At 44.1% G+C, this 11,114-nt stretch overlaps 1 protein-coding gene across 1 annotated transcript in view; it reads right to left on the bottom strand.

Moving 5' to 3' along the window:
• il17a/f2 (interleukin 17a/f2) overlaps positions 1-2,309 on the bottom strand; it is a 7,427-nt gene extending 5,118 nt beyond the window's left edge. The window contains exon 1 of the mRNA XM_024296101.2: positions 2,151-2,309. The gene's annotated coding sequence lies outside the window, so the exon portion shown is untranslated. The remainder of the gene's footprint in view (positions 1-2,150) is intronic.
• Between the last annotated feature and the right edge of the window lie 8,805 nt (positions 2,310-11,114).

The following is an 11,114-nucleotide window of genomic DNA, read 5'->3' as shown; positions in this document are numbered from 1 at the left end:
ATCCATCCATCATCCATCCATCCATCATCCATCCATCCATCCATCCATCCATCCATCCATCCATCCATCCACCAAAAAGTCATGTTGTAAATATTAATGTTGAATCTAAATCTATATTAAAATGTTGAGTTGTAATGTAAACTTACATACTTAATATTATGTTCCCTATAGTCTTTAAAGATGATTATGAACCTCATGATGGATCATGGAGATCAGGGAGATCATGGAGATCATGGAGATCATAGAGATCATGGAGATCATGGAGATCAGAGAGATCATGGAGATCATGGAGATCATGGAGATCATGGAGATCAGGGAGATCATGGAGATCATGGAGATCATGGAGATCAGAGAGATCATGGAGATAATGCGTGCGCTCTCAGCCCCAGCTGTTATGACATCACAACTACTCATGAATTCAAACAGTCTTTGGGACAGAAATACTCAGAAATGCAAAAACAAAGCAATGTCTCATTACATTTGTTCTCTTTCATAAGAAAAATGTCACACATACAAGTTAAAAACTGAAAAAAAACATGATTTTTAAAAAACATTTCTTCAGGGATTCTTCAATGGTCGTGGAACATTTAGATTCAAATTTATAATCCCATTTTAAACATCCTTTAAATGTTTTTGTTTTTTTACATTTGTTCTGTGTGTGTGTGGATATTTATAGTCTAAATGCATTTATATTATAGATGAATCTTTACGTTAATGTTTAGCTTTTATTTTAGCAGACTTTTAGCTGATACATAAAACAGTTTTTATGACCAAATGATAACTGGGATAAATGTTTATGATACTTTTCTGTCTTGTTATGCCTCAAAGTCTTACAGTCACAGTCATAATCACACACACACACACAACCCACACGCACATACACACACACACACCGTCACACACTGATGCCGACTTTGATGGCGTTTCATGGCAACAACCTCTCATCACCTGGAACAGTGTGAGGTTCAGTGTGTTGCTCAAAGACACTTCAACACACTGACAGGCAGTGTGGGAACTGAAACTTCAGTCCTCTGTTCAGAGGTCGACCGCTCTACCACTGCGTCACAGCTGGTAGCAGCTGCTGACTGATCAGTTTGACTTTGATTTGATAAAAATAAATAAATGTCAGAAGATTTAGATTAATGTGATAAAACTCTGAACTTTTACATTTGATGTCCCACAAAAGAGGAAATTTAACTTCGATTGAGTTTATTTAAATTAAGCGTTTAAGGATGGTTTCACTGTCAGCTATGAGGAGGCCTTAATACCTTTAACGCATCGGGTGTTAGCATCACATGTTAGCATCACATGTTAGCATCGGGCGTTAGCATCACCTGCATAGAAACAGGTGTCAGTCTCAGTTGTTAGCATCAGGCATTAGCATTTGTTGTTAACCTTAGCATCAGGTGTTAGCTTAAGTTTTTAGCATCAGGTGTTAGCTTAAGTTTTTAGCATCAGGTGTTAGTGTGAGTTGAATAGAATCAGGCATTAGGGTCAGTTCTTTCCTCAGATGTTATGATCAGATGTTAGCATCAGTTGTTAGCATCCTAACTTTTTTCTAGGAACTATCTGTTTGAATGATGATTGAGTGGACAGAATGTTAATCTGCACTGTGATTCTAAAGCCCAACAAGGAAAGAATCCATAACCTGAGACACACTAACAGCTAGCATCTCCTGGCTAACAGCAGAAAACGAGCTGCAGGTTGGCTGGATTCTGCTGGAAGTGGATGTTTTCTGCTCCTTGTTTTGATTCAGAGGTGATGGGCAGCGTGTGAAGCTGAGACTCCTCCTTTTCTGGCTTCATTTCACCGTTTTAGCTGAAGTTTAAAAACTGAAGCTGAGGGAAACTCCAGAGGTTTTGACATTGTGCTCCCCTCATCACATTGTGTTCACCCACTGTTTACTGTCTTAGCGTTTGTTTCATATCTGCACCACAGATCGCGCTCGAGATCGCTGCCGTTTCTCGGTGTGAGATCAGGCCTGATCTTATCTCTCCCATCTGCCCGTTTTCAGGGCAGCTAGCGCACTTCTGCACTCGACATGGAAATGTGTTTTTGAGGCACACACACTGAACCTCTGGTGAGAAAATCCTTTCAGTTCTGTGACCTGCTTGTACTGTTTTCTGCAGAATAAACATCATTGGGCTCACCTGGAGATCCTGTGAGAAATGCTCCAGATTAGGATTGGATATAAGAGTGTCAGGAATGGCGTGACTCCACGTCCTGCTGTGAACTCCCAGATACTGTATTGTGGTTGAATCTGAAGTCATGGTAGTCACTTTCTGTCAGAAGCATCAGCATCTTTTCTGTGACCTGCTTTGAAACAAAAGAAACCAGATTAGATTGGTCGATAAAAATCTTGATCGTCTGCTGGTTACCGTTACAACGTCGAGGGAACATTTCTAAACCTCCACAGCAAACGGTTCACCACTTCTCATATTTCATCAGTTCCAAAGAATCCAAAATGGATCCTGTTCATCAAACGTTTGTAGCTGTTGGTCGTTACGTTCATCCAGTTTTTATCCAAACAAAACGAGACGACACTTCAGTTCCTTGAGGCCTTTGCCCCAACTGCTCTGACGGGGAAAACGGGCAAATCTGCACGGGGAAGTAAATGAAATATGAGCCTCGTAGGACCAACAGCACAAAAAGGTTCATGCACATTTTTCTCTAAGGACATAATGTGGGCGACAGGTCATAACAAACACGTAAACAACAATAAGGGTTAGTACGGGTGAAGCAGGTGAGACACAGGTGAGACACAGGTCAGACACAGGTGAGACACAGGTCAGACACAGGTGAGACACAGGTGTGACACAGGTGAGACACAGAGACACAGGTGAGACACAAGTGAGACACAGGTGAGACACAGAGACACAGGTGAGACACAAGTGAGACACAGGTGAGACACAGGTGAGACACAGGTGAGACACAGGTGAGACACAGGTGAGACACAGGTGTGTCGTACAGATTTTTCTTCTTTTTCTATCCTCAGCACAGGAAACTGTTAGTCTTGTTAAAGGAAAGGCTGTTGGAAATGAATACACTAGACAATCAGAGTGTAGCTTGTGTATGTCCTATGGGTCCTTACATATCATGAAGAGTACTCACACCTTGACGACTAGAGCGTGGCGTAAGGACGAAGGCGGAGTTGATAAAATCAATTAATCAATCTGAATCTAAGATTAATGGATCAATAATCGATCCATAAAAGTAGATAACTGCTAGAGTCCGCTACTTGATGCTAACGTATAATGGGATTTCTCATAGGATGGCTAATGCTAACACTCGGTCGACCTAAACATTCATTCGCACTAAATGAACATCTTTATATGACTTTTCCAAACTCTTTTAAGGGAATATTTTAAAGCAGCCAAATGTGGTCCAGAATATCATTTTTTGTTCATTCTTTCTTCTTCTGGAATAAGGTGTAATGCTGTAGCATGATCGCCACCTAGTGGCCAAACTCCTCCAGGAGAAGCAGAACAATGTTTGAGCTTCTCTGTTTGAGAATCCATGTAAGATATGTATGATATTAACAATCTCATTATTTCACTGATCCATTTTACAGGATGTGAACTGGATCAGATTAATATGAACATCTTCAAAACATTTAAGGATTATTAATGAATTAGTAAACAACTGTGTCTAAATGTGTAAACCCAAAGTTTAATTGAATTGAGCGGATCGAAAGAATAGAAAATAAATCAGAATCTAATTGATCCAGAATCTGGTGAATCCAATTAAATCAATTCCTGAAATTATTGGCGATACTCCTAGTAAGGACACCGTACCACAGCATCATCCTTACATCATAAGTGTGTGTAACTTCCATTATCCTCACAATACACTTAGCACGAGGACGACAATTTCCACGACGTCCCTTGAGGTGGTCGTACGAGTCTCAAGGGAACTGCAGACACACCTGTGCACCACTTAAGATGCAACCGCTCCTCCACAGACCCGGACTAATGAGGAATGTTTTGTCCTCTAAGCTCCATTTATTAAAACCAAATTTTAACCCTTTAAACCCAGAGCTTTAGCTCAAATATTTCGTTTTTTTAACTGCCTTAACTCTTCAACTATTTCCCCAAAGGAATTCCACTGGATTCAAAGAACCATCATAGAGCAAAGCTGCTTTCCTCCATGACAGAATCTGTTGGAATTACATTAATGGTGTCTGGGCCAGAAGTGGTTCAGATCGCGGTTCAGAGGAGCCAAGAACCCTACAGACCTGCTGGGATTGCTGAGCGTGGTTTCTCTGATCCTTTTGCATCACTTTTGTTTTGTGTGTCGGTAAACCAAACTGCAAACATTCTTCTCCCAAAACCAGACGGAGTGGAAAACACAAACCAGCATTTTTTACACTCTAAGACTTCTCTTGCTAACATCCATCAGTGTTTCTTATTTCAGTTGTTGGGAGGTGATAGTGAGAAGAGGACGCACTGCCACCTACTGTACGGGAGGGAACGTTGACGTTCCGGTCTGGATGGTTGTGGACGATGTGATGAACAGAGACAGGTCAGACCAAAAGGAACTGTCAGGTTGATTTGTTCCAGACTTTCTGAGTAGAACTCACACTGAAAAAAAAAACTTAGCAGAACATCATCATAAAGAGAGAAACAAGAAGAGCCCTACACAGAACCCTGAGGAACTCCAGTATGGAATAGGAGATTCTAAAGGAATGAATGTAAGTGACAATTCTAGGAAGAATTCTGGTAGAAATGGTGAACTGTTTGCTCTTAACATTCCTAATTATACTGAATCAAATCTGTTACAGATCTGACTTGAAATTCTTGAAATGGTTGAAGAAGGCACACTTGGACTTCCCACCAATTAAAATGATGACAGGAAGAGTCAACAAAAGGTTCTGAAGCTGCATTCCTACCAGACGCCATTCACACATGAAATTTGCATCAGCCGCCCCTCTTTTGTCACATGTCAAATTCACTGCTCGATGCCTGACCTAAAACGTCCTAGACGGCCCGACCACTTGTGTCCCAAACGGGGAGACAGCTGGTTCCACCTGCAGCAGGTTCATTAGTTCGGACAGGAACTAAGAACAGATAACAGTCCATGAAGCTACATCAGAGTCAGACAGGCAGAGGTCAATCATTGGATCATCCAAGAAGAGAGTGGAGACGTCAGAATCAGGTGAGGGTCAGGGCAGGCAGCAGGTAATCACAGATGAAGCAGGATCAGAACCAGAAGATCAGACCCAGATAGAAACGCTCAGTAATGCAGGCAGAGTGACACAAACAATACTTCTCACTGAGAAGTATGCGCTGGGACTGCTGGGAGATGCAGTCATCACTCTGGAGACTGTTCCCACTGGTGACCAGAGGCGGAGACAGCGCTCTGACTCCTGACAGCTTGTGGGAGGAGCTACCACCAAATTTTTCCTGGATTTCATTTGTTACCACATCCGGAAAAACATGATGATGTTGAGCAGTAACTTGTGTTTATATGTTTTGGAGAACTCTACAGAGGCCCCGGCAATCACATTGTCGTGTCTGAGTTCATCAGATCATTCAGAGTCTCTGCCGGTGCGGTGTACTTCACTCCTGCAGCCGGAGCTGCACCTGATGGCCGTTTTACGACAGCACCAGCAGTGGCTCTCCGTCTGCTGAGAACCAGCCGCCCGCGGGACAGCATAGTGGGCTCCAGGGCCCAGGACCCAGCAGAGGATCCTGTCTTTGCCCAACGGTAATCGGGATAGTCTCCAGCAACCCCGCGGGTTAAGAGAATGGATGAATGTTCAGGACAAAAAAACCCCACACCGAGCGGCCATATTGGATTTTTTGTCTGCTGATCAAGTCTATGAAAACGTCACAGGCCCAAAGCTGAGTCTCTGAGTGTTCATCAACCAAAATGCTAATAATCTATTTAACTTCAGGTTTGTGAAATCCTGACGCCTAAATCACGTCGCAGGACCTCAGATCGCGTCTGTACATTGACTTAACACTGAAACTCGACACCTCTGCCGCCCGAATCGCATCTGGTGTGAATGCAGCTTTCAGGAACCGTTTTACATTTACCGTTTTACATTTTACGTTTGCTGAATGTTCTTTAAGTCTTTGTCATCATGAGACATTCCTGAATGACTGAATTCTAAATCTTTATCCATCTAAGATCAAATGTTGAACAGTGTGAACAGATCCAAATGGTTTCTCTTTCAGCCTCATAAATGAAGGAACAGTGTTAGTCTATTTTCTGATGAAACATTGCCCTCTACAGGCAGAAAAAAGAACTTCCTGTTCTTCATCTGGCATCCATCATCTCTGTTGCTGTTTAATCCTGATAGGGTCAGAGGTCACTGGAGCTTATCCAGGAATCTTCAGGACAGTTCTCTAATCCATGACTGGGTCAAACACTCACATGTACGCTCTGAGGCTGCAGTTCAGACTTATGTGTGTTACACCATTAAACCGAACCGGGGAAAGGAACTACGGCATCTCTACGGCAACCAGGATGTTTACGGTGAAAGTGTCAAACAGTTGTGCTCGATTGAAAAAGGCTTTATTGTCTATTGTTTTATTACGTTAGTATAAGACAACCGAAAGTTATTTCTTCATAGTAAATTATAAATACTATAATAAAATACTAAATCATAATAATAAAATTATTTTTATTATTATTAATGTTTTATTTTATTTTCTTTGGCAGAACCCCAACTTCAGGGGATAAAATATTTACTGGAAATATTTAAGATTTGCATTTTCAAAGTAAAGTACAGGCAACAGCTGTTCAATTAAACCTAACAAGAGATTTTATTCTGAAAATCATAAGAAGTTTGAAGTTTGTGTTTGCTATACGTTAGTGTTTTTTTTCCAGAACTTTTCCTGTGACTAAATCCAACCATAGGTCAAAAACTCTGTAAGACCTGAACCTGACCTGGATCAGACCTGAACCAGCTCTAAACCGGACCTGCAACCGACCTGGATAAGAGACCTGAACCAGACCTGAACCAGACCTGGACCAGACCTGAACCTGACCTGGATCAGACCTGAACCAGCACTAAACCAGACCTGATCAGGTTCCCGGTCAGGTTTTGGAATATCTTTCCCATCTTCTGTGTCCCGGCGCTCCATAGATCCACCTGAGACCTGCCTGACAGCTGTCATTGGCTTCGATGACGGCCTTAGTCCCAGCTGTTCCTGGTTTCAGCGGCCGCGGCAACGTGGGGTGAATCCCCAAAATCTGAGGGTGCCGCCCCTGCGCAGCATTCCAGCAATCGTCAGGCTCCGGTTTTGATCCAACTGTTTTTGAGGTCGGTCGCTCAGACCCGGTGGGGTGTGTGGTCATTTACAGACCTCCGAAATACGATAAATCATTCATTTATGATTTTTCTGATTTTCTTTCGGACATTATGCCTCACTTTGATAAGGTTCTGATTACTGGTGATTTTAATATTCACGTGTGCTGTCCAGATAAAGCTCTGGAGGAGGACTTTTAATCTATTATGGTCTCTTTTAATCTCGTGCAGTGGGTGTCTGGGCCCACGCATGAACATGGACACACCTTGGACCTAGTGTTTACTCATGGTTTATCTATTTTAAATATGGATATCTGTGACAGTGTGTTCTCTGATCACCTGCCGGTTTTGTTTGATGTGGAGTTTTCCCGCCCTACATTTAAAGTTGATGCTCCTGTTCGACGCTGCAGGATTTTTAACTCCTCCACTCCCAGTCAGTTTTCCACTGCCTTTCACCAGATCTGTGTTCTCTCTGCTTTATGTAATAATGATCCTGAGGAGCTCAGCTCATGGTTTAATGCTTCTTGTACATCCACACTCGACACTGGCTCCTTTGAAAATGATGCAGCCTAAATCTAAGCCTGAGTCCTGGTTTAATCAGAGCAACTGTGCAGCTAGGAGAGAATGTCACCGAGCTGAACGCAGATGGAAGAGGGACAAGCTGCAGATTCCTTTTCAAATGCTAAAAGACTCCTGGCATCAATACCAGACCATTGTTAAGGAGTCAAAGAAAGAATACTTGTCCAACATAATTATGGCAAACACCCATAATCCTCGTGTGCTGTTCAGAACCATTGAGAATGTCCTCAGTGTCCCACAGTCTGTTGGCCATGAGGCATCAGCCAAACTATGTAGTGACTTTTTAAACTTCTTCATTGGAAAGGTTGAGAACATCAGAGCAAACATCCAAACTCCCTCTGCTGAATCTGCTGAGTTTGTCTCTCCTTCAGCTGTCTCTGACAGGTTTGATCCTGTCAGTCTGCCTTTTCTCGAAGATGTTGTCAGCCATATGAAGCCATCAGGTTCTCCCCAGGACGCTCGTTCTCCTCTTTTGGTTAAGGAGCTGTTTTCTTGTGTGGGTCCATCTGTTTTGGCTATTATCAATGCAAGCCTGTCCTCTGGTGTAGTACCTCTTCATTTTAAACACGCCGTGGTTCAGCCCCTGCTTAAGAAACCAAACCTCGACAACACAGTGATGGATCATTTTAGGCCCGTCTCAAAACTGCCTTTCTTATCCAAAATACTAGAGAAAACTGTCGACACACAACTGCAGTCTTTCCTGGTCAGAAACAATGTGTTGGAGGTCTTCCAGTCAGGGTTCAAGAGTCTGCACAGTACAGAATCTGCACATTTTAAACACTCTGTCAAAAATGTGGGTTTTATTCTGGATAGTGATTTTAAGCTTGACCATCACATCAGAGCTTTTTTCATCTTAGACGGCTATCTGCGGTGAAACCATTTTTAACCCTGCAGCAGCTTGAGACAGTGATCCACGCTTTTATTACATCTCGGCTGGATTATTGTAATTCTCTTTTATTCGGGGTTAGCCAGTCCTTTCTTTCACGGTAGCAGCTGGTTCAAAACGCCGCTGCTCGTATGCTGGTTGGAGCACGAAAGAGAGAAGACATCACACCCATCCTGGCCTCCCTCCACTGGCTGCCTGTTTGTTTTAGGGTTCAGTTTAAGATTCTTTTATTTGTTCTTAAATCCTTGAATGGTCTCGTCCATACCTTACATCTCAGAACTTCTCTCTCCCTACACTCCTCCCCGGTGCCTCCGGTCTGCTGGATGCGTCTTTGCTCTGAAGGTTCTGCAGTAAACAACCCAAAAGTTCAGTTTAAAATAAAAACAAAGGCCGTTCTGGACTAAAAAACTGTCGTGTTTCATCTGTGACGTTCTAAAGATAATTAGGTCAAATCAAGAGAAAACGATTGCTTCATTTCCTTCAGTTGGAATTCAGGAACTGAACAAGGTCATCTCGGTGACTTCAGCAAGCTTCAAGCGTTTCATTCCTGGATGTCAGCCAGCCTGCGGTTCATGCAGACCACAACTGAAGCGGTGTGGGTTCAGAAACCCCCGACTGCACAGAAACGCTGTGTGAAGATCTTTCCAGGAAGCAGCAGGAGTCCCTGAAAGCCCACTTCCACCTGCCGTGGTCCTGACACGGACCCGGTTTCCTCTGACCCTGATCGTCTGCCCGCCATGAAGGAGGCGATGCTTAGTGAAGATCTGAATGTTCATTGACAAACTGACGTCAAATCCATTCATTTGATTTTTTAACTCACTATATCCACTTAGGGCAACCTGGTTGCTGGAGCCTGTCCTAGCCACTGTTGGGTGAAGGAGAGGTTCATCCTGGACACTCCAGAGCGTCGCAGGGAACCTGACACCAAATCATTCCTGTTTTCAGCTTTGATGCTTTTTTATTTTTGAATAAAAATCATTTTCCGGTGCAGATTACCGCGTTAGCGCTCTTGCCTCACAGCAAGAAAGTCCCGGTTTAAGTCCCGGCTGGAGGACCTGAAATAAACTCACCAACGTGGAGTTAACATGTTCTTCACGATTTTTCTCTGGGGACTTCGGCTTCTTCCGACCCTCTAAAAACACGCTTCACAGGTTTATTAGTAACTCTATTTCTAGGAGTGAATGTGAGAGTGAATGGGTGTGTGATGTCCTGGTATATCCAGCCTTCACCCAGAAGTTGCTGGGTTAGGCGGCAGCACCCCCATGGCCCCCGAAAGAGACGAAATAGTTCAGAAGATGGATGGATGAATTTACTGAAGATAAAATGGTAAATGGCGTTGACTTGTATAGCACTTTTCTACCTTCCTCAAAGGCCAAAGAGCTTCACAATCACACACGGATGGTGGCTCCACTGTTGAACACTGGAGCCAACCGTCCACCAGAGGGAATGTGGGCTTTAGTGTCTTGCCCAAGGACACTTCAACACATGGGCAGCCAGGTGGGAATTGGACCTGCAATCTTGCGTTCAGAGGTCGACTGTCCTACCGCTGCTCGACAGCCGCCTTTTAAACGTTAAAAGGTTTGTAAAGACATGACAGCAGCAGTCAGTTCAGCAGTTCTTCATCTCTCATGCATTCTGCAGCAGGTCTGCAGTGCGTCTGTATAACGTCTGCATCATGTCTGCAGCGCACCTGCGGCGCATCTGCAGCGTATCTGCAATGCGTCGGCGGTGCATCAGCAGTGCGTCTGCGGCGCATCTGCAGCGTATCTGCAATGCGTCTGCAGCGCATCTGCAGTGCGTCTGCGGTGTGTCTGCGGTGCATCTGCAGCGTATCTGCAATGCGTCGGCGGTGCATCTGCAATGCGTTTGCAGCGCATCTGCAGTGCATCTGCGGTGTGTCTGCGGTGCATCTGCAAAGCGTCTGCAGCGCACCTGCAGTGCGTCTGCGGTGCATCTGCAAAGCGTCTGCAGCGCATCTCCAGTGCGTCTGCGGTGCATCTGCAAAGCGTCTGCAGCGCATCTGCAGTGTATCTGCAAAGGCGTCTGCAGCGCATCTGCGGTGCGTCTGCGGTGCATCTGCACTGCATCTGCGGCACATCTGCAGTGTATCTGCAATGTGTCTGCAGGCCATCTGCAGCGTATCTAAAATGCGTCTGCAGCGCATCTGCAGCCTATCTGCAGCCTATCTGTAGCGTATCTCCAGTGTGCCTGCTGTTCGTCTGCTGCCGCCCTCGCTTTGGCATCATCAAAAACTATAATTTCTGCTTGACACAGATTCATAAAAACACATTTCATGTTATTCCCCAAACATCAAAGGATTTGTTGCCTTTGTTTGCTGTAACGCCCACACCGTTACCATGACAACATGAATTATATGCAGATGCGTTAAGCATC

Source organism: Oryzias melastigma, linkage group LG3 (assembly GCF_002922805.2).
Source record: "Oryzias melastigma strain HK-1 linkage group LG3, ASM292280v2, whole genome shotgun sequence".
In the NCBI taxonomy this organism is placed as follows: Eukaryota; Metazoa; Chordata; class Actinopteri; order Beloniformes; family Adrianichthyidae; genus Oryzias; species Oryzias melastigma.
Note: the sequence above shows the minus strand (reverse complement) of the source record. Positions and strands in the feature narration are given on the sequence as shown.